This window comes from Myotis lucifugus, unplaced genomic scaffold (genome assembly GCF_000147115.1).
Source record: "Myotis lucifugus unplaced genomic scaffold, Myoluc2.0 scaffold_14, whole genome shotgun sequence".
Classification (NCBI taxonomy): Eukaryota; Metazoa; Chordata; class Mammalia; order Chiroptera; family Vespertilionidae; genus Myotis; species Myotis lucifugus.
Genome location: NW_005871062.1, coordinates 6,699,458 through 6,721,733, shown reverse-complemented (window position 1 = coordinate 6,721,733; position 22,276 = coordinate 6,699,458). Strand labels below are relative to the sequence as shown.

General features: G+C 38.8%; 1 protein-coding gene across 3 annotated transcripts in view; it reads left to right on the top strand.

Annotated features, from left to right (window-relative positions):
* Window positions 1–22,276, top strand: part of LPP (LIM domain containing preferred translocation partner in lipoma) — a 655,957-nt gene that overhangs the window by 158,785 nt on the left and 474,896 nt on the right. For all 3 annotated transcript variants that reach the window (XM_014452226.2, XM_023750563.1, XM_014452224.2), the window contains one exon: window positions 12,452–12,500. The gene's annotated coding sequence lies outside the window, so the exon portion shown is untranslated. The remainder of the gene's footprint in view (window positions 1–12,451; window positions 12,501–22,276) is intronic.

Genomic DNA, 22,276 nt, shown 5'->3' with positions numbered 1-22,276 from the left:
TAATGGATTATTTATTTGTATCTTTATCTTCCTTTTGTCTTCGGATATTAGTTTTCTAAAGGTGGGGACCATGTCTGATTATTGCCACTATATTCCTAGCTTGTAGATGATTGCCCAGCTAGGAGAGGTGCTTGCTCAGGAAATGGCTGTTTAGGGAATGAATGGATCCTAGAAGATTATAATTTGAGAACTAGTCTACATGGAGGAAAAGAACAATCTCTCTCATTCCCTATTCCAGATATGTTCCAGGAGAATGTTCATCTTTATCTTTCACCTATGAGAGCAATAGACTTTGGAATGTGAGGAAGGGTCTGCTCTAGTGACCTTGGGTACAGATGCAGATCCTGAAGGTGTGGAAGAGAGGTTATGTGGCACTTTAATGAGAACAAGTCCTTTCTAAAGCCTTAAGTTTGGCATTTGGTGTGTTTGAAAATACAAGGCCTCTGACTAAGTTCTCTTACGCACATTGTCATTGTGCGTATTTGAACCTTTTAATATTATGGACTTAGCTGCAGTAACCATGGTGAGTAGACCTATCACACAGCATTATTTTTTGAGTCACTTTAAAATGCTGACAATTAAATATACCGTACGCTTTTAAGCGATCCATCAGTCTCCCTTGTTGTCATAGTGACTGGAGTATATTTAGAAATGTGACAAGTACACTGAGTTCAATTGCACTTTTGCCAAAACATAGTTTTGCAGCTAAAATTGAATTTCCTGATTGAAGATCCGAGTGCTGTTAAGGGGGCATGATCATTTCTATACATTATTCTGGAAGCATAACTTACATCATTCTATTAGATCACCAGTAAAAGTTTTTTCCGGATAGTAAGATATTGGCACTTGAAATAGTTGTACTTACATTTGATGAATTAACATGAAATAAAAGTAGCATCATGTTTTTTTCTTTAAAAATGAAATTTGGCCTTACCAATATAACTAGTTTAAAGATTAATTCATTTATATTTTCATAAAGAAATTGTAGTTAAGGGTACATGCATCTATTTCTCAATATTATATTAGATTTAATCCAAAGAATTTATCAAGGACCATCTCTCCCCTACTTGTAATCTATTCTTAACAATATGAGGCCCTTTTTTTGTCCTTTGTATTAATAAGCATCCTTATTTTTCTCCAACCTCATTCTGTCTGGGTTTTAAATGAAGTGGTATAAAGAGATTTTCCCCAAACAAAGGAAAAGGAAAAGTCTTCTCTCTTGTCTAATCAGAAACTTGGTTTGGATTTTTCACTTCCCTGTGGATCTTTGTCCTGTCACCATAGTGCTGAGAATGATGTTGAGTATGAACTGCTAAGTTATTTGAGTACAGAAAGTTTGGGAACTTGTTCAGAGGTTGGATAAGACAGATTCTCTTCTCTTGAAGTGAGAAACAAATACTCTGGAGTTTATACAGAGCTGAGTGCTTTGGCATCTGGGATGGATTTTGAGCCCTTGATCATATGGTTAAATTATCTAATTCTTTCATGTACATTGCAAACAATGGTAAGAGACATCCTAGTTTTAATAACAATGAGCAAGAGTGTTTAGTACCTGCTAGACACTGTGTATATAGTAAGCTCTTTAATGGATTATTTTGCTGGAGCTACACAATAATCTTATAAGTAGGTCCCACTGCTATTCTCACTTTATATTAAAGAAACTGGGTTAGAGAGACTTTGTATCTTTCTTAAGAGTATACCTTGAGTAGTAGCAGAGTCTGGCTTCTGCTCCAGGTGCCCTAAGAATAAATGCCTGCCCCATAGAAGGCACACAATATTTGTTGACTAACTAATGACCTACTCCATGGTGACATCATAGAGATGTCTCAGTTTTTCCAAATGCTCACTGAAGTTGCAATTACATAAAGGTAAATGGGTAGCAGGATTTGAAAGTAGAGACACTCTGTCTTTCCTATGGTTTAGAACCACCAAAGGACATTAGTACTAGACAGGAAGGGGACATGCACAAGTCCATCTAGTCCTGTGTTTCCATCTCAGGATCTCTTTACACTCTTAAACATAGAATTTTATTTATATAAATTATAGCTATTGGTATTTAGCATGTTAGAAATTAAAACAGAAATTTAAAAGATATTTTGAAATGCATACTATTTGAATAAAAATAGTACATTTTCCAAAATAAACCCCAAAAAAGTTATTGAGAAAAGCGGCAACTGGATTCTCACTTCTGCTTTCAATTTGTTGTGATATGTGTTTTGATTAAAGTTTATGAAGAAAATTCAGAAAGGGTTTTCAAAAAGGATTGGAAAAGTAAGGAAAAAGGAAGTAATTCTGGATTTTTTTTTCTGTGATACTATACCAAAACTTAACGAATGGTAGTTTTCTAACGTTAAGTTAAAATCTGAAATCTGAAATCAATAAACAATGTATACTCTTTTATTAAAATCTAGTGGTCTAATGATTACTTTGAATGGATTTCCACCTATGATTTTGTAACGTCATGCATTGGTCATTTGGAAAATATCAAGTTATGCAGATCTTCCAAATGTTCACATGTTTTATTCTCTAACATAGGAAAATAATATAAATTGATATGACTACTAATTCCATCAAGAAAGTATGTTAAGTTTCAGGAAGATGTGAAATGTATAATAGTAGATGCAAGATTTTTAAATTTTTAATTTTCACTTTAAAACTTGGCAACAAAAATGATCCTTGAAATAATAGGCTCTCTTGTTTTATTTGTGAGAAAATATCCAGCAAAACCAAAGTCTGAATGACCATGCTTTGTCATTCTTTCAAATAAAAATGGTGTTCCATGCAAAGAGCTGATAGCTAAGCTCTTTTTGTAGTTGTTGTTGTTAATCAGCACAGGAGGATATTTTTTCCATTGACTTTTAGAGAGAGTGAAAGGGAAGGGGAAAAGGAGAGAGAGAGGGGAGGGAGGAGAGAGAGAGCGAGAGCAAGAGCGAGCGAGCGAGAGAGAGAGAGAGAGAGAGAGAGATTGCTTGGTTGCCTACTGCACATGCCCCGCCCTGGGCCTGGGATCAAACCTGCAACACAGATATGTGCCCTTGACTAGGAATCTAACCTATGTACCCATCAGTGCATGGGCCAATGCTTTAACCACTGAGCCACTCAGGCCAAGGCAATAGCTCAGCTCTTAATTCAAACAATCATCCAAGTGCATTTCTTGGAGATAATCATTGCAGTTTGGGATTCAGCAGGAGTGTTTCATGCATACTTTCTATTTCATCAAATGGAATATTAAAAAGATGTGTACTCAAGAACTGAGATTTAATAAAACTAATAATTTTTAATGCCTGAAGGACAGTCTTAAGAAACTAGCTTGTGCTCTCACCTTTCTGTGGGTGCCTGGTGATGAAAAATGCAATTACTATCAGTGATTTTTGGTGCCACTGACTTGATATACACTGAGTGGCCAGATTATAATGACCACCTGACGTTTGTAGGCAAATTAGCTATAATTTCGCACTGAAGTTGCTAGAGGGTCAGACCATTATAAACGTCTAAATAGCACAACATACCTAAGTATCATTGCTGATCAAGTTCATCCTATCATGTTGATGGCGTATCTCAATGGAGATGGCTTCTTCCAACAAGACAATGTGCCATGCCACGGTGCTCGTATTGTGCAGGAGTGGTTTCAAAAACATGAGGGAGACTTTACCTTGCTTATGTGGCCCCCACAATCACCAGATCTCAATCCAATTGAGCATTTGTGGGATGAAGTTAAAAGAGCCATCAGGCAGCTGGTTCCACAACCATCAAATCTCACAGAACTGGACAGTGCTATTCCTCAGGCATGGTGTCAGATTCCTTGCATCACCTTTCAACATCTCGTGGAGTCAATGCCAAGAAGAATTGCCACAGTATTGAAGGCAAAAGGTGGCTCAATGAAGTACTGATGGGGTGGTCATAATAATCTGGCCACTCAGTGTATATTAAAACTCCAACCAATTTTTCCTACTATTGCTTTTGCACCATTGGTGTAAATGTCAACACATTGAAACAGGCTCATCATACATTAGTAGTATCCTGAACTTGCAGATCCTTGAAAAGTTTAGAGTACCCCTTCCCATTCTGCCCCACATGTTTGTGGACATTGAGAACTACTGATGTAATCAGTATTTACCTTTCATGGGGGAGGAGAGCTGGAAGAGACCTACCCAAGACACGTAAGCTAGTTAGTGGGTTAGCAGGGACAATAATCCACTTGTTATTGCATTCCTCTTTCTTTTATTTTTCCATTTGATTTTCTGCTTCAGTTTTAAGAATTTTAAGGTAGATGTTTTTGAACTTTTTTGTGTGAAAATTGAACTTATTTGGAAAGAGTTCCATATTTTTTTTGCATATTAAAGCCTTTGCATATTTTCCCTACTCTGTACTTACCATGGCACCACTGCTCTCTCTTCTGTTTTTAGTAGTAACCACTGCTGCCTTTTTACACAGAAAATGCTTTGTCTCAGCCAAGACTAAGAAATGGACAGAGGAATTGACTGCTTGTTCATTTTTTTTTTGAATAGAATTCCAGCTGTGTGTGTGTGTGTGTGTGTGTGTGTGTGTGTGTGTAAAATCAGTGAGTTTGTGTTGAAGGAGCCGCCTTCTTCTTCACCTAGAATAGTTAGAAGTCACAGGAATGGAATTGTACACACAGACATTATCTTTCATATAACTACAAGTTACTGGCCAACTACACCCTAACCCCAATTCTCTATTAAAGCTTCTCTCTCCCTTTCCCTTTTTTCTTCCTCATGAGAGGGAGGGAGACTGACCAATAAAAATTGCTCTTAATTTTGCTTTTGGATATTAATATTTTAAGTGATCTGTTTTCTTCAGTAAAACTTGGTCAGACTGTGAAATCATAATAAAGAATGCGGAGAAGAGCAATAGAACTAGACCCAGATATTACATTTTTTCTTTAATACCTGTCTTCTATTTTAGAGTAGGTTTGGGGGGTTGGGTCTTGAGCGGGGCTGCCATGTGTGGAAGTGACTACATCTGGCAAACCATGAGAGTAGGCTTGTAGGATATCAAATGTATTGTTTTCTTATTTTCAAATAAGTTGCATGTTCTCTTGCAATATCACATTAATTTTTTTCTCATCCACCATTTGATTGCTTTCTTTCACCTGTGAGCTTTTCGAGTTAAACTCTATTTTCTAACATTCTTCTGATTCTTTCTCCATGTCTGTCTTGGTTTCCCAAAAGTGAGCTCTGACTTGACCTTTGATTTTTCCCTGTGCATTAGCTTTTCCCTAAACTCAGGCCTTTGGTGACTTCCATTTCTTTCCACAAAACTGATGTTTCCTGCCTTTAGTTATTTGCAAACCATTTAGTATTTCTTTTTTTCTTTCTTAGACTTATAGTTATGATTTTCCCCATTGTTTATTGTGCCCACAAATTGTCTAGCAGCAGTTCTGTTTCAACGCTTCAAAATGTGTTTTGTGCCTCCTCGTCTCAACTTCTGCAGCATGGGGATTGTCCTGTGCTTGGTGCATTGTAGGTGCTCCATGGATGTATTGAACGAAGGTGATGCTTACCCAAGGTCTCTTCTTCAAAGGGTGTTCTTCAAGTTCTTGTCTAGAGATCTGAGCTGTTGTGTATCTCTCAAGATCCGGCAGCTAAATCTCCGAAACACACAACTGTGATAGTCCGTCTTTTAATGCAGACTTGCTCCTGCTGCCAGGATGTCACACATGCCTTCCCCGACAGATGGCCATTTAGCCTCTACTTGAACACTTCCAGTTCTTTGTGAAGCAATTTTCCTACTGCTGGGTAGCTTCTGATTTAAAGTTTTCCTTTACATTGCTCTGAAACTAGAGTTTCCATGGTCTCGATCCTAATAGTCTAGCTTGCATATTTTGCAAATGTGTAATATGGCTTATACATGACACATCCTTAGATACTTGAAGATAGCTGTAATTCCTCCATTATCTTCATCTTTCATTATTTTTCTTGATATTTACATCCCAGGAATTAAAAAGGTTTGTATGCTTATGTTTTTTATGCCTTCCCTATTCCCACATCACTCTCTAGATTGCCATCATGCCATCCAACTATAAGTTCTCATTCAAGCCCACTTTTTTTTCTCTGTTAGTTACTGAGAACAGTATGAGTTTGTGGGTCTAAAAGCTGTGATATAAATTCTAGCACAATAACTTATGAGGTGTGTGAACTCGATCTGATTACTTAGTCTTCTAAGCCTTGATTTCTCAGATGCAAACTTAACATGGTTTTCTTTACAAGTAATGTTTTTCTCTGCATAAATTTTCTCAACTCCTGTCTCCATTTCAAATCATGAGTTCAGCCTTTATTATTATTACTGTGAAAAATATTTTTTCACCCTTTAACGGGTTAAGGATGACTGGATATTACAGATTACTTAACTCCTCAATGAACCACTCACTAAGTAGCTTTTAGAATCATTTAGTTGAGCAGTACATTTTGAAAATTAAATGTTCAATTAATTTCAACCCAACCAACATTTACCAAGCACCTCTTATATGAGATGCATTTGTGATAGGCAGTTAGACAGACATGAGCAGAGCAAGGACGATGGGCCAGGTACAGAAGATCACCTGGGCAGAAAGCCCTTGGTGTCTAGCAATGGGCAAAACTGGGAAACCAAGGATCTTACTCCTAGGGTAATTTTTCTTCCCCTGGAATATTCTGGTCATGCAATTTAGATCCCCTGACCTTTCATATCTCTGGTCATGGAATTTGGACACTCCCTGACCTTTCTTCCCCTGGAATGTTGCCAGTCAAGACAGTTAGACCCCTTAGAGGGGGAATGGACAAGGGGGCCAGAGACAGGGAATAGTCCTTAATCATTAAGCCCCCAGGACAATGAGGTTCTGACCCTCATTAAATACCGGTAGACCTCAGTCATGTTTCAGCTTTAGGCCCAGGAAAGCAGCAAAACCGGACAAGTGACACCAGGGCTGTTCAGAACCAGCTGTATTGACTAATGACTGCCTGCCCTTGTGCTGACCAATCGGTAGAGACCAAGACCCTGAAAGGACACAACTGGAAAGATGATGGATATTCTATTGGAATCTTCCTTTGAGACCTCAAGATAGATATCCTCATGATATAGGACCCAGTGTGGCTCTCCCTCCCCTCATTTTCCTTGCCTCTTTCTTTTTCCTAAGCTCCAAGGGCCCTGCTTTTACCTCTGGTTTCCTGAGACCATTTCTTCTACTACTCACATGTCCTACCTCTGTGACTTTTCAAATAAACTTTATCTTATAGTTTGAGTCTTGGCTCTGAATTCTTTCTTAGCCAGAACTCAACTACCATGGTTGTTGAACAGAGGTCAACTCTGACTCTATCAGTCTAACACCTTTTTGGCACTGCCAATTTTGTTTTACCACTGCCAACATATTGATCTAGATGCTAGAGGAGTTACACAGAATGCTTTTTTTAAAATTTGTTCATGCATTCATTTAATAGACTTTTTCTTGAGTACCTACTGATGACCATATTCTAGATTTTGGGTTTGGATTTAAGAAACTGAGTTAGACAAGGTTTCTCTCTTCAACATACAAACAAATAAAAGTGATAACACAGTGTGGTAATTTTAGTGATCTAGATATGGAACAAGGCATTGTGATAGTTTTCTAAAAGACTGCTTCACCAAATCTTTGTGGATCAGGAAAACCTTCACAGCAGGGGAGATGCTTAAATGTTAAGTAGGGTCTTAGAGAGTCCACTAGAAAAATAAGACCTCTAGGTTCTAAAGTTCCATGTGTTATGAAGTCATTTTTGTGAAAATTGACCTCTAGGTTCTAAAGTTTCATGTGTTACCTTTGCTGCCCCAACCTCCCCACAGTTGCATGCATGCAACATTTTTTATTTTTCTGTTTAGTTTAGGGCCTTAAATCAACAGAATAACTGAAAAACAGGTGTGATGATATTATAGACTCACTTTTGGGATGTGATTACTGCATGAATGCATATATCCATATTCCAAAGTAGGAATAATAATATGTATATACATAAAATGATCTCATGATGTTAGGACACATTACAAAGTCCTTTTTATCCACTATTTCATTTACTTCTTATAGAACAGTTTAGTGCTTTTTGGTTTCCTGAGTGTTTTAAGCACTCTTACTGGTAGATATTAGCACAAGAATTAGCACTGAATAATTATGTATGAAGGATTTGCAAATAATTTTTCTCTCTTTATTCCAAAGTAATCATGCTGTGTTTTCTGAATTTATTTAGATCCCCAAAACAGGTGTCTAGGGAAGAGTCTTTTTACCACTCTTTTCGTCAGCTTTGTCACTTATCAAATGGGAATATTGCTACTATTACTAACAATAACACCGATTTTACCTTACTAGATTGAGGTGGGAGTAAAATCATTAATCTGTGTGAGAACATAATGTGTATAACTAGTCACAATTGGTAATACATTATGTACCTTTTGAGTGACCAGATTGTCAGCTACTTAAGTCCAGGTGAATTCAGCTTAATTAATTATTTTTTACCTGTTTCTCCAAACTTTCTAAGGTAGCTTCATGTTTCCTCTCTTCTGTTTACCCCAAAGTGATTGCTGGCAAGTGCTGTATGTTCAATAGCACTTGTTGAATTATTTGTTTTTTAAGGTACTACTGACATTTTTATTTAGGATTCCCCAAACCTCTTACTTAATTTCCAGATTATAAGTTCTTTTGATAGAATCCTTATTAATATCACATGAAGAATTTGAGCATTACCTTTAGACCAAAGCAATTTATGTTTCAAAAATCTGATTAATTTCAACACAATCAGCGAGGATGTCAGAAGATCTCAGTGCCTCTGATAGATGCTGACAGGTGAGGAAATTAAAATTAGGTAGGGAAGCAATTAAATACTGGCAAACATTACTTTAATGAGACAACCAAATCATTCATAAGCCATGGAATATGTTGTATTCATGATAATTATCTGAGGGTGGCGGGTAAGAGAGTACATTTAAATATATTCTTCATAGAGGGTTTGATGATGGCAGTAGATGACATTCCATGTTTGTCATCTAATGCCTTTGTCCTAATCTAGCATTTCAATTGCTCTTGGGGACAGATGTCCTAATAATCATGCTTAAGATTATGACAGTGTTTAATTAACAAGTCTTTGTATAAGTCATCCTTTCACCACCACCTTTACAACCACATAAAACTTACCAAAATGCACAGAGTCTAGACAAAATAATTTCTGGCCTTTTCACAGTGGTTTAGGGATAACCATGGTCAAGACCTGTGAAAAGATAAACAGAAAAATATATGTTTCATGCAAATTTTAATTAAAATATTTTGGAATTATAGGGCTAAGAGCAGAACTCAGGTCCTCAATCTTCATGCAGCTGTTGTTTTCAAGATAACATCCCCTATTCAGAAAGAACATCTGAGACCACACTGCTGAGGAGCTATCCATTTTGGGGATTAGTGGGTGTTTTAAAGGTTCTTTCATATTTCATATCGGAAATATAGCACTCATAAAGTAGCAAGTATTAAGAGGCACCTTTACATTGGTCTCAGCAAATCTAGTGCCAAATAGTTGGAATTTTTGTTCGTAATGTTAGAATCATCATCCTAGAGTAACATTGCTTAAAAATTACCTAGGATACAGTGGTCGATTCAAGAGGTATCATGGTTTCTGAAAAACTTGTTGAAACAGGTCTTTCTGTGCTTTTCTTTTCTCATGTTCTTCTATTCTTTTCTGCTTTTTTCCCTTTATTCTCCATCCTTGTTCTTTCCACTCTCATGTCCCCTCTGGTTTTAGTTATTCCCTCCTATTTTCCCCAAAATGTAGTAGAAATGATCAATTATTTGATATTAGTCCCAACTAGGTTTGGTGAGTTACGCTTTTGCATAATTCTAATTAATAAGTTGAAGTTTTGTAAGTTAGAGGTTGATTGTACAGGTTCTTTTTTTGCTTGAAATTGCTTTTGGAGATGAGAACGTTTTTTCTTGGGAAAGGATGGGTGGTTTGACAAAGGATGCAGACATGCCAGGTTCTGGTTCAGCCGTCATGAAATACACAGAGGCAGCAAAAGATACTGGCTTCATTACCAAGATGCTAGAATGGGATTTGTCAGTTGTCCCAGATCACTTTCTGGGTCTAGTGGAGAACTCCATTGCATCAGGAAACAATCAAGAGTTCCTGAGGACACATGACACTAAAATCATGTGATGAGGGCTGGTGAAGCCTTCTTAGCTGGAAGGCTTCAGCTTTTCTACTGCTTGAGACTTACTGATGAAGTCCCCTTTTTGAAAATTTCATGGTGTCAACTTCTGTTGTTTCTGTGGCTTGTGTTTTGAGAGCTTGCTCAAGGATGTTGCATCTTTGAAACCTCACTGGCAAGAGCTGAGAAAGTGTTCATTGTAACCCTGCATCTAACACTCCTTCTGCATCAGCTCAGTAATGTGTTACCTTCTGGTTAGACCACAGATGTGAAGTTTTCTCTCTCCTTTCACTTGCCAGTGAAGCAGGACTCAATACTGAATGTGTTTTGGTGCCTTGACAATTGACTTTTCTATGGTAGAGACTCGTTTTCCTTTTCCCTACAAGTAGAGCACTCCCGAATGGGAGGCTGCATTATGAGTGGGAGGGTCCTTACTGGTTTTGGTGTCAAGGCACATGGTTATTTTTTTATCTGTTTCATATTAACCATGTAATCATTGATATTTGGTTTCCTTGTTGGTAAAATTGGGGTTATAATGACAATTATTTGAGATAAGACAGTCATGCAGGCCCTGGCAGGTGGGGCTCGGTTGGTTGGGCATCATCCTATGCATGGATGGGTTGCTAGTTCGATTCCTGGTTGGTGCACATACCCAGGTTGCAGTCTCTTTCCCCTATAGGGGACATGCAGGAGGCAATTGATCAATGTCTCCCTTTCACATTGATCTCTCTCTCTCTCTCTCTCTCTCTCTCTCCCTCTCCCTTCCTCTTTCTCTAAAAATTAATTTAAAAATCCTTAAGAAAAACAAAAACAGTCATGCAATATTTTCCACATGATTAATGTTTTGATTTTGGTGGCATATGACAAGAAGTTTTTGTAGTGCATCTTATCTATCATGTTCTATTCTTTTTTTAAAAAAATGTTTTATTGAATTTTAGAGAGAGAGGAAAAGAGAGGGAGAGATAGAAACATCTAAGAAAGAGAAACATCAACACCTATCAGCTGCCTCCTGCATGTCCCATGCCGGGGATGGAGCCTGCAGCCTGGGCATGTGCCCTGACCAGTGACCTCCTGGTGCATAGGCCAATGCTCAACCACTGAGAGACACTGGCCAGGCCCATGTTCTGTTCTTAATCTGATTTGAGTCTTATATGAAAATGAGATATATTACAAAAACTTCCTAGAGGTCTTATAATTCTCAGTAAATCTATCCATTGTATTAAAGCACCTTATTAGAAGCACCATCTCTCTGAACCTAAGGCACTATATAAGCACAAACTTTAAAAGGACTTGAGATATGCCTGCAGTCTTTGACTTAGTTTAGGGGCTGAGGAGTCACTTGATTTTTTTATTTTGAGGCTTTGCCTTTTAGAACAGAAGTTCTTTGGGTTGTTGTTAGGTGAGGCTATGTGAGATTGACATAGATAAATATTGCAGTATTTTAGGGGCACAGAATACCCAGCCCAAAGCTATTTTCTAGCATCATGCTTATAACATCATTGTTTTATCATAAAAACAGGCTCATAGAAAGAAATATTATAGTTGTGTGTATCACCACTGTCCATATATATTGTTATGAAATAATGGAGGAAAATTTCCCAAATAATGTTTAAGTGAGCTTTGGCTATAAAGCAGATATTATAATCTTCATTTACATATAAGGAAATTGACACTCAGATAGTAACTTGCCTAAGGCCATTGGTGAGAGGAAGACAAGTTTGACTAGCTCTAAATCCCATGTGTGTGTGTGTCCTACTTCCTCATGTCAGTCAAATAGTTAGTTTTATCTTATTATTCCCCCTTTCACCAAGCCTAGTAGATCAAGTCAATGAGCTGTTAAGTCTTTGTGTTTTCCCAACCTCATTTATTAGGAGAAACTGAGGTATAAGGAAAAAGACCACTAGACCAGAGGGTCCAAAATCATACCCTGCCCTATACTGTACTATGTAGTTTTGGCAAGTTACTTACCTTTCCTGAACTCAGTTTCCACATCTATAAAATGAAGACGATAATACCCACTTCACATGGTATTTGTGCAGTTTATTGTGAGAGAGATGTTGGTTCCCTTCTCATCTTCTCTATCCCTCAGTGAGCTTTTGTTTCCCCACCTGTGAAGTCAGTAGAATAATCTCTTCCTGCTTCTTCATCAGGTTGGTGTGGGGTGAAATGCGAATACGAATGTGAAAATGTTTTGCAAAACAAGAAACCACTATGTAGATATAAGAGTTTATGATTATTTAGAAATAAATATGGCTTAGTACCTAAGAGTAATTTTTACCCAATCTTTCATTTACAGACTAGTGTTGAAGTTTGCTGAAGCTTGTGTCCACTGACCATCCTACGAGGTAAGAGACGATTGGCTTCGTGCTTATGAAATGCTAATAGGCATCTTAGGCAATAATGTTTAAAGTTGATTTCACTCCCAACAGAAGAAACACAAAGGTCTTTCATGAGCACCCAAACTGAAGAATGATCAAGACAGTGAACTGCCCTCCTTTTATGTCTCCTTGACTTAATTTTCCCTTTCCATTCTTACTCCTTAAGGTTTAATACCAAAAGCTCAAAAATCTGGGCCATGCAGAAGATTTTGATTTAATGAGTATTTAAGTGTTTATAATGTGCTATGTACTAGAATGTTCTTATCTATTGTCATCTTGTATGCTTCAATACCATGTGACAGGAGGACTTTCTCTCTAGTTTACTGGCCCCTATTTTTTTTAAAAAAATGTATTTTTGTTGTTTGAGAGAGGAAGGGAGAGAGAGATAGAAACATCAATGATGAGAGAGAATCATTGATCGGCTGTCTCCTGCACACCCCACACTGGGAATAGAGCCTGAAACCAGGCATGTGCACTGACTAGGAATTCAACCATGACCTCCTGGTTCTTAGGTCAATGCTCAACCATTGAGCCATGCCAGCCAGGCTCCTGTCCCCTTTTTTGAGTGCATTTTTCATTCCATTTTGCTGCCAGTTTTACCTGGCTCTGAAGGGACCAAACTTTACTATTTAGGTCCATCACCATCTCTTATCTGCTCCCCAAAACATCTCAAAAATATATAATCCAAGGTTACAACAACCACAATTCCTAGGAATAATAAAATGAGTTAGAGTCTTGAAATCCAGGACCCATAATATCTTCATGCTACTCTCTTAAAGGACCTGTGTGAAGGAGATCGGCCTTTTCCTGAAGAATACATTCTTCTCAAGTTTGTCCAGAAAATGGATGCCAGAAAAAAAATTGAAAGAAGCATGATAGTTGTAAAAGTTTCACAATGTGAATTTTTTCCTACCTCTTAACTAGCTGATATCTGCACTTCCAGGTTCTCTCTGCCCAGTTCTATGACATCATTTAGAAGTCTTAGGCAAAAAGAGGGGTAGTAGTTAATATGGTATTCCTAACTGCAGGATTGGTATCCTAGCATCTTTTTGGAAGATCTGACATCAACATAAAAATAATGTAAATGCTTCTGCTTAATATTTTTATTTCTTTGTTATGTTATTTTCATGATCTTGCATGATCTTGAACTTGTAACATGACTTTAGTTACATAGACATTGAAAAGAATTGAAGTTTATCGACATGGCTCCATATTTGTAGGAGTTAGCGATTTAGAATTAGTGGAAATTATGGTTTTAGATTAATATGATTTTCAAAGCTAATATTCACCATAAAATTGAATAAAAAACATGTCATGTGCAAATAAGGCGGGTGGTATATGGGTGGCTAAACTCCTCTATAATTAGATCAGATGTAGCAGCCACTTGTGTTAGTTAGATTTTATTCTCATGACTGCAAAGAGAGGGTTAAAAGAAATGGTAGTGGCTAAAAATACAAGAATGGCTCCTGCCCATCATTCAGTCCCTCTATAGTCCATAAAATACCCCTGAAAAACTCTCCTTTCTCATGTATTTCATGTATTTTCATGGATAAATATATCAAAAAAGAATGACTGTAGACATGTAATAATAGATTTTGATAGCTCTGTTAGAGATCTAACTTACTCATTTAGAAACTGCAAACATTATATTAACTTTTCTCCAAGTGCTAATTGTTAAATATTAATAGAATAAGCTTTGAAAAATGGTAAACTGCCATCCTCCTTTCCACTGAAACCCATATTGAAACTACAAATAGGGGTTTAATCAAGCCTGGAAAAATTGCTCATAAGAAAGAGGGATTTCCTATCTATCTATCTTGCTCTATCTATCTATCTATCTATCTATCTATCTATCATTTATCCATCTCTTTATATCTTCTGAATTCTGAATTTTGGAGGTAGGTGCTGGTGGGGAGAGGAGGATAAAAACTTTCCAAATAACCTTTGGAAAATGGAGAAGGAAATATCTGGGGGACCTGCTATAGAATTTAAAATAATCTTGTGGTAAGAATTGGTATCAGTGGCAGTAATGAAGAGAGAATAACAGTTTAAATAAATAATTAGACTTGACAGTAGATGTGTCAACAGGTACCCACTTAATGAGTGTAATCATTGTTTTTCTCTGCTCTTAACGTTGATCCACTGACTGTGGTGTGTTCCCTGTCCCATTTCCAAACCAAGACTATTTAAAGCTGCACTTTATGGAATCTGAAACTGTATACCCTGTTTACTATTTTGAGCTGATACCCAATGTTCTTTAATAGGCAAGTTCTGTACTTGAACAAGAACCGGCTTCTGGCCTCCTGAACACCGTTGATTATTCCTGTTTTCCACAGTCTGATTTATTAGCAAGGATGAATAATACCCAATTAATTTTCATGGACTTGTTTATATTGCTAAAGTGACTTGTTTATTACAATTTGATGGAACAACCCTAGTCTGCCTTAAATCAAATTCATCAGTTATTGTTTTCTGAGGTGGGTATAGAGGCAGTAGTTTTAAATTAAATTATCTTTTGTAGTTACATGGATAGGATAGCATTGTTTTGGGGAGTGAAGCAGTATGTTTTATGTTATGGTATGTGAACCAGAAGTCATGAGAATCGAATTCTAATTCCAGCTCAGGCCATGTCCCTTAGGCAAGTCACTTTTTCTCTCCTGGGCCCACTTCAACATCTCACAACAGATGGAGTAGGACCAGTTGATCAAGGCATTGCTTCTAGTCAAATGTCTTATTATCTGCGATGTTACTTCCTAGCCCCTTCTTTCTCCCTTCTGCTGCTACTTTTCCAAAGTCATAGGAAAATTCTATGACTCTACAAGAGACCCTGTGTGAAAGTAGTTATTTTTCTATTTAGCTTTTGAATCTTTCACATACTAAAAGAGCTTGTAATTATACATTTGAATTGATTGAGCATTTATGTGTTGGTCATCCACTACCTCCAGTAACATCAAGTTTCTGGTTAGAAAAATAAAAATAAATCATCTTTCTCTACTCCATAACCTGATCTCTTTCCTCCACCTGTTTTCTGATCCAATGAATGATAGGAAGCTGAGGATGAGCTCTTAGCTGACTGTTTGCTGTGCATAGTTGGCAACATCAATAAAGAGAAGACAGATGAAGGAATAATAATCAAGAGAACAGGAGAATAATAGCCAACAGAGAGAAATATAGCTCAAGGCCTGCAATTCCCAGTTGCCGTGCTACACAAGATTAATAACAGCATCTCTCACTTTCGGGCTTTCTCTCTGCCTTACTCTTGTGGGACTGGGCTGGGACTGAGAAGCAGCTGGAATGAACTTTGCCAAAACCAAACTCATGTTTTCATGACATTTCTAGGTCCAGAGAAGAGAATAGTAATTATCTATTAATTAGAAGATAATGTAGAAGCCTCTGGATATAAACACTAATCATGGTCCTCCTAATACTGAGATACAGACTGTGGAAATCATTTCATTGAGTCTGAGGTTCAAATTCTGTATATAATTTATTGGATATGACTTTGGTGAAGGGATGATCTTCCTTTGAACCTTACTTTCTTCATGAATGAGATGGGAGAAGGAGGAGGGTAGAACAGCTGAGAACAAAGGTTCCCTCCCCCAGCCCTGGTTTTCATGAATCTCTGTTTTGCCCTCAGTCCCATAGCAAGTTTGCCCCCAAGTCTGGTCTTGAATTCAGCTCCCCTCTCTCTGAATTGGAAGTCATTATTTCTTGCTCAGTTGACAGTTTACCCTTTCTGTAAAGGTATTTGCCTAATACCGTTGTTCTTCGTGTGTGTGTGTGTGTGTGTGTGTGTGTGTGTGTGTGTGTGTGTGTGTCTGTGGGCATGCACAAGCATATATGTGTGAGTGTGTGTGTGCTTGGGAGTAGGGGAGAGGGTTATGGAATATTTGGAAGCTCATATATGAATCTATAAAAAGGTTAGAAAATGTTGTCTATACTTTCAATTTTGTAGACCTTTTGAAGGCCATACTTAGGTTCTAGGTTAAGCAAAAGATAATTTTAGAGTGGGAAGTCAGAGGTGACAATTGAGTAACATACACTTCCTGTTGTTGTGGGATTTTTCCCATAATTCACATATGTTTCTACTCTGAGTCTCAGCTTTATTTATGAGCATGACTCTGGCCTTTTACTTGTGTCAAACTGATGAGTGATGTTTTACTATTGAAAATTCTATCCTGCTTGCTTCATTCATTCATTCACTCGTTAAAATTACTTATATCATACAATATCCTAAATGTTAGCCATTTTAATATATTATTTCATTTAATCTCATAAAGTAGAAATTATTTTCCCCATTTTTCATATGCAGCAACTAAGATCAGAGAGGTTGAGTAATTTTCCCAAAGTCATACAGCTAATAAATAGCACAGTCTGGATTTAAATCTAGATTTGCTCCCAAATATGTGAGTATCTGCAGAGATAATACTGAATACAAATAGGAACAATGAAACAATACTATAACCCTTAGAAATCAATTATGTGACAGGTAATTAATTAAATGCTTATCTGGTACCTTAATGTAGAATCAGAAATGTTGGATAGTTGTATAAACTGTGTTATAAATAACTCATATTTTTCCTTTTTAAAAAACTCCTCTCAGGTTAGTGGTTTCAGTTCCTCCATTTTTGTAAGTGAGAGATGGAGGCGACAAAGAGTGATAAGGGTCAAACTACCCTGATCATACGGTGAGTTATCAGCTGAATTGGAATTTTAATTCCTTGGGGAATCCATTTGTTGTTTTCTCTCTGTTATATTGAGCGAGGGATTTTAACAGAGATAGACTTCTGACCATGCATAAATCAGCACAAATGCAGATGTGAGCAGCTAGAAATTGGATCGTGCCAAGATGTAATGACTGCCACATGTGTGAAGTTAATGCTCAGTGCTTAACGACCCACTGTGAGTATATGTGGGAGACATGGGAGCCAAGTTGGTGTCAGAGATGGAAGAGGCCTCCGAGATGGTCAGGGCAACACCTTCATCTTGCAGATGGGGACACGGAGACAGAACAAGAACCAGACTTCATTCCAGCACTCTACTATCATATCTACTGTTTTGATTTTCTATCTTTCTTGACTTATACTCACACAGACAGGCATATATACCTGAATTGGGAAAACAGCATATGAAGCTGCATGACCTTGCATGCATTACTTGGTTTCTTTGGATCTCAGTTTTATTGTCTGTAAAATGGAAATCATACTTGACTGACAGGACTGTTGTTATGATAAGTGAAATACCTCTGTGCTGTTCAATACTCAGAAGCACTGTTGGCAATATAATTAATGATCCTCATCATAGTGAGACAGGCACTGCTGTGCTGTTTTTATAGATGCCATTTCCTAACTTTATCTTGATACTTTTTAGATCCTTGCTTCTCAACATTTGGTTTGAAGACCAGGAATATCCACCTCACTGGGAGCTCCTTAGAAATGCAGATGTTAGGCCACACTCCCAACCTCCTGAATCTCAATCTGCATTTTGACAAGATCCCCAGGTAGTTCATATGCTCATTAGAGTATGAAAAGAATGTTGCAGGCCCCAGATCAATTTCAAGGCTATTGGCCATGGCCTGCCGACAATGATGGGCATGCTGCCAGCATTCTGGGCATGCCTTACCCATGCTTTGCGATAGTGGGAAGAAATCCTGTGAAGTTGCTCCCTGGGAATACTTGAAGGCTGGTTGAAGGCATGCAGCAGGCTTTATCTTTTCAACGCCCTATGTTTCCTCAGAAGTACTATTCACCAGGGGTCAAACTGGGATTGGATCCCAAGTCTTTCTGCTCTGAATCCATGTTCTTTTCATTAAATCGTGATGTCTCAGTCGAGAGGAATGCTGGGCTGTGTGTGTGATAACTCTTCATTCTCCGTAGTGTGAATATTTCCACACTGGCTGTTTTACTCTATTACTCAATTCCTAGAGGGGGAGAATTTTTTTAAAAAAAATATATAAAAGCTTGAGATGAAAGCCAGGATCCTGCAGCTTAATCAGTTATTTTCGTTTTTTAATGAGGGTGACTATTGTGAAATAAGTAATTATTAATTACTGAAAACTAATGAAATGTTTTAGTTTCCTTGCTAAAAAAGCATATGGAAGCTAAAAGAAAGCATATGGGTGTTTTTTGGGAAGCATATTGGTGAATGGACAAATTACCGTGGTGCCAATATGCCTTTGCTGTCTGGCTGGGGCCATCGCTGCATGTGCTGGCATCTGAGTTCTCATGGGTTAAAAGTTGTGTTTTTTTTTTTTTAATTCCCATATGATATGTGCTTTGGGTTGCCGCTGGAATTACAGAGGTCTGCCTCCTAAATCTTTCTGACTGCTTTCACTCCAACATTACTGGCTGAGTGTCCTTCAGTATAAAATCTTTGCTATAGATCAGTGATGGCGAACCTATGACACGCATGTCAGAGGTGACACGCGAACTCACTTTTTTGGTTGATTTTTCTTTGTTAAATGTCATTTAAATATATAAAATAAATATCAAAAATATAAGTCTTTGTTTTACTATGGTTGCAAATTTCAAAAAATTTCTATATGTGACATGGCACCAGAGTTAAGTTAGGGTTTTTCAAAATGCTGACACGCCGAGCTCAAAAGGTTCACCATCAGTGCTATAGATGGCTGCTATGGTCTTCCTTTGCAGATGTCTTTCACCCTCTGCAGTAGACCGGATGGGCCTGCCCAGCTGACGGTTAAGTGTTGAGACTTCCACCTGCCAGTTTACTGCAAGGGGGAAAATCAGTGCCCTTTTAACTGCAGAACTGAACCTCCTTGTCCCACTGGGGCTCTGTAGTGGACCCTGGGCCAGCCATTGACTCTCTGCACTGGACATTTCTTTCCTATAAAACTGGAATGATAATACCAGTGCTCCTGTTACTCTATTTGTAGCACATGCCCTTTGCTCCTAGTCTCCTTTCCTTTACGTCTCTTCTTTCTTGCTACACGTTTTGTCAGTCTGATAAATAGCTTGATGGATTTGGAGGAGTTGAAACTATTTTGGCTGCTCTGGGGATTGCACACACTTTGGCTTGTGATGATCGGAGGCGGCCGAGTGTCAGAAAACTAAGATACTTGGCTGAGTGTCAGAAAACTAAGGTTCCAGAACAACCTGACTTAATAAAGCATTTGCTTAGCTCCTACCAAGCAAGGTGGCTTGCTAAGAAATTGAAGGAGGGAGCTGGCAGGTGTGAGAGGTTAATTTGATTCAGGCCAGCCAATACTCAGTGTGATATGTGAGCTCAGTAATTATACTATGTGAGTGAGAGAATTTGGGGGACTCTTTATACCTGGGGCTATATTACAAAGCAGAGACTGGAGTTGGCTTTGAGAAATGATTACATGGACTTTGATGTCCTATTACAGGGACTTGAGTGGAAATCTCTGGCAGGTAAGGATCAGCTTGAGTTGAGACCCAGAAGCAGGCGAATACCAGCTCTATCCAGAGAACTGGGCATAGATGACAGAAATGTGTATTTGAGAGAAATCACTTATATTCTGGTGATCCTTGGTCTCTTTATCTGCAAAACATGAGCTTTAGCAATTTGGTTCTCAAGGAGCCTCAAGAGCTCCAACTGGAATTCTACAAGCTCTCTTATTCCACAGCAAGTGAGCCATTTGGCTGAACCCTGGCAGCTGATGGTGTCAATGGCACGGGGCCCAGAACCCAATGTCCTGTTCCCTATTCCAGTGCTCTCCCTACTGCCCCACATAGCGTTATGATGATGGGTGGCTGGGGTGACCATTATTACTGTAATGGTCATTATTATTAGCCTTTAATGTATGAAACATAATTCTAAAATGATTTAAGACATAAAACAAATAAGACATTTAATCATCTTAGTTACTGATGATCTTCCACTGGAGAGGACTGGCTCTGATGAAATGCCACCTTGCTTCATTTCTGCCTGTGTGGGCCTTGACTTTCTGCCTGGAGGACTAGCACATGTGCTTCCTCCCAGGGAAGTCTTCTCTCTCTACCCCTGGGCTCTGAAGTATAATCTTAGCATTAGCATGGGACATTGTTTTATAATTAAACTCTATTTTATATTGCCATCTTTCCATGTTTGCTCTCCTCCTCTCTCCCCCTGTCTCCTGCATACACATATTAGGTTTCTGAATCTTAGGACTACTCTCTGCTTCTCTGAATTTTCTTTAGCTCCTGGCATAGAGCCCTGGACATCATGCTCAATAAAGATTGTTGCTTGTTTTTAAGATGCATATGAGACTTACAGGCTTATAGACTATCAGAGCTAGAAAGGAACATGAAAATCATCTGTTTAGTTGAGACCCCCTCCAAGGAAAGAAAGGACTTACCCTACTTTTCTTGCCCAGATAGCAGCAGGTCTGAGACTGGTGCCCCTATCTGACCAATTAGTAAAGGGATGGTTGGGGCCCGAGCTCCTGCTCACCACTTAGCAGGCCTTGGCTGGTTGCTCCTTTCTATGAAGACCATTGAGGATGAGGGTGGTACACATGGCTCTACTGCTGTATGAAACAGATGGAAAGCAGCAGACGATTATTGAGTATCTACTATGTGACGGGTGCTTTCACATTGATTAGCTTGATCAGTTGTTATAGGTAGAATTCCCATTCCTACATGAGGGAAGCCAGGTTGTACGCAGGACATTTAGCACAAGCCCTTCCCTATACGCTCTGAAGAGCACACAGTAGTGGATATGCACTTACCTCCTAAAATGTGGGCATAGGGCTCTGCAGAGCAGCCCATGTGATGACTCTAAGATTGGGAAGGCCAGGGAAAGCAAGCAGAGGCTGTGATCAAAACTGAGGTGGCAGGGCATGTATTGACCGAAGTACAAGAGAGGACTCAGGTCTCCCACTCTCTCTCTACACATCCAGCACTGAGTCTTTGGAGAGCTGGGACTTGAGGACCTCACACTTGAGTGTTTGTAGTATTGGCTTGTTCTCACCTTTATTACATCTTACGCCCTCCTCCTCTGAGCCTCCAACACCACTGAGTATGTTTTTCTTCCTTCTATTCATCTTTCTTCTCCCCTTCCCTCCTTCTCCTGAGTTAACCCTGGGTGGCCTTCGGTCCTGAAGGCTCTCTGATGGCAGAGTCCTCTGTCCCAGACTGTGAAAATGCTGGCAGGGAAGGCGACACACAAATCTGTTAAATACACAGTAAAAATAGCTTATGATCTATGGGACTCGGTATTAAGCAAGATGATATTAACGAGGTTTGAGTGCTGTTCTGAAATGTGGCAGCTGCACACGCAGATTGGCTGCGTTTCCTCCCTACCTCTGGCAGCTTGCGAGCAGTGTTGCCATGACACTCCTTGGGCTCTGTTTAGATCAGCTATTTTCTGAAGGAGTCCCTGACCTTCCCCACAATAGAAACCATTGATGTGGTCATGTCAGTGCCTCTGTGGGAGCTGTGTGACTGGCGAGCCCTCAGTTGTCACTTGGAGACTGTTGGAAGCTGTAGGTGAGGGCACCAGCATTGAATGTTTAGGACCAAGAAGGGCTTTTAAATATCCTCTGCTCTCGTTTCATGGGTGAAGCTGCTGAAGTTCATTGAGTGGAAGTGACTTGCTCAAGGTCACAGAGTGAAGTGGGGACAAGGCTGGGGCAGGATTTCAGGTCTCCTGATTCCCAGCCCTCAAATGTTAAGACTTTGTTACACTTATTCCTGCCTAAGGGCCCTTTTCAGCCTGGAAGGCTGTGGATGGAGATGAACCAGGCCTGGGCACATTGCTGTCCCTAGGAATGGGCAGAG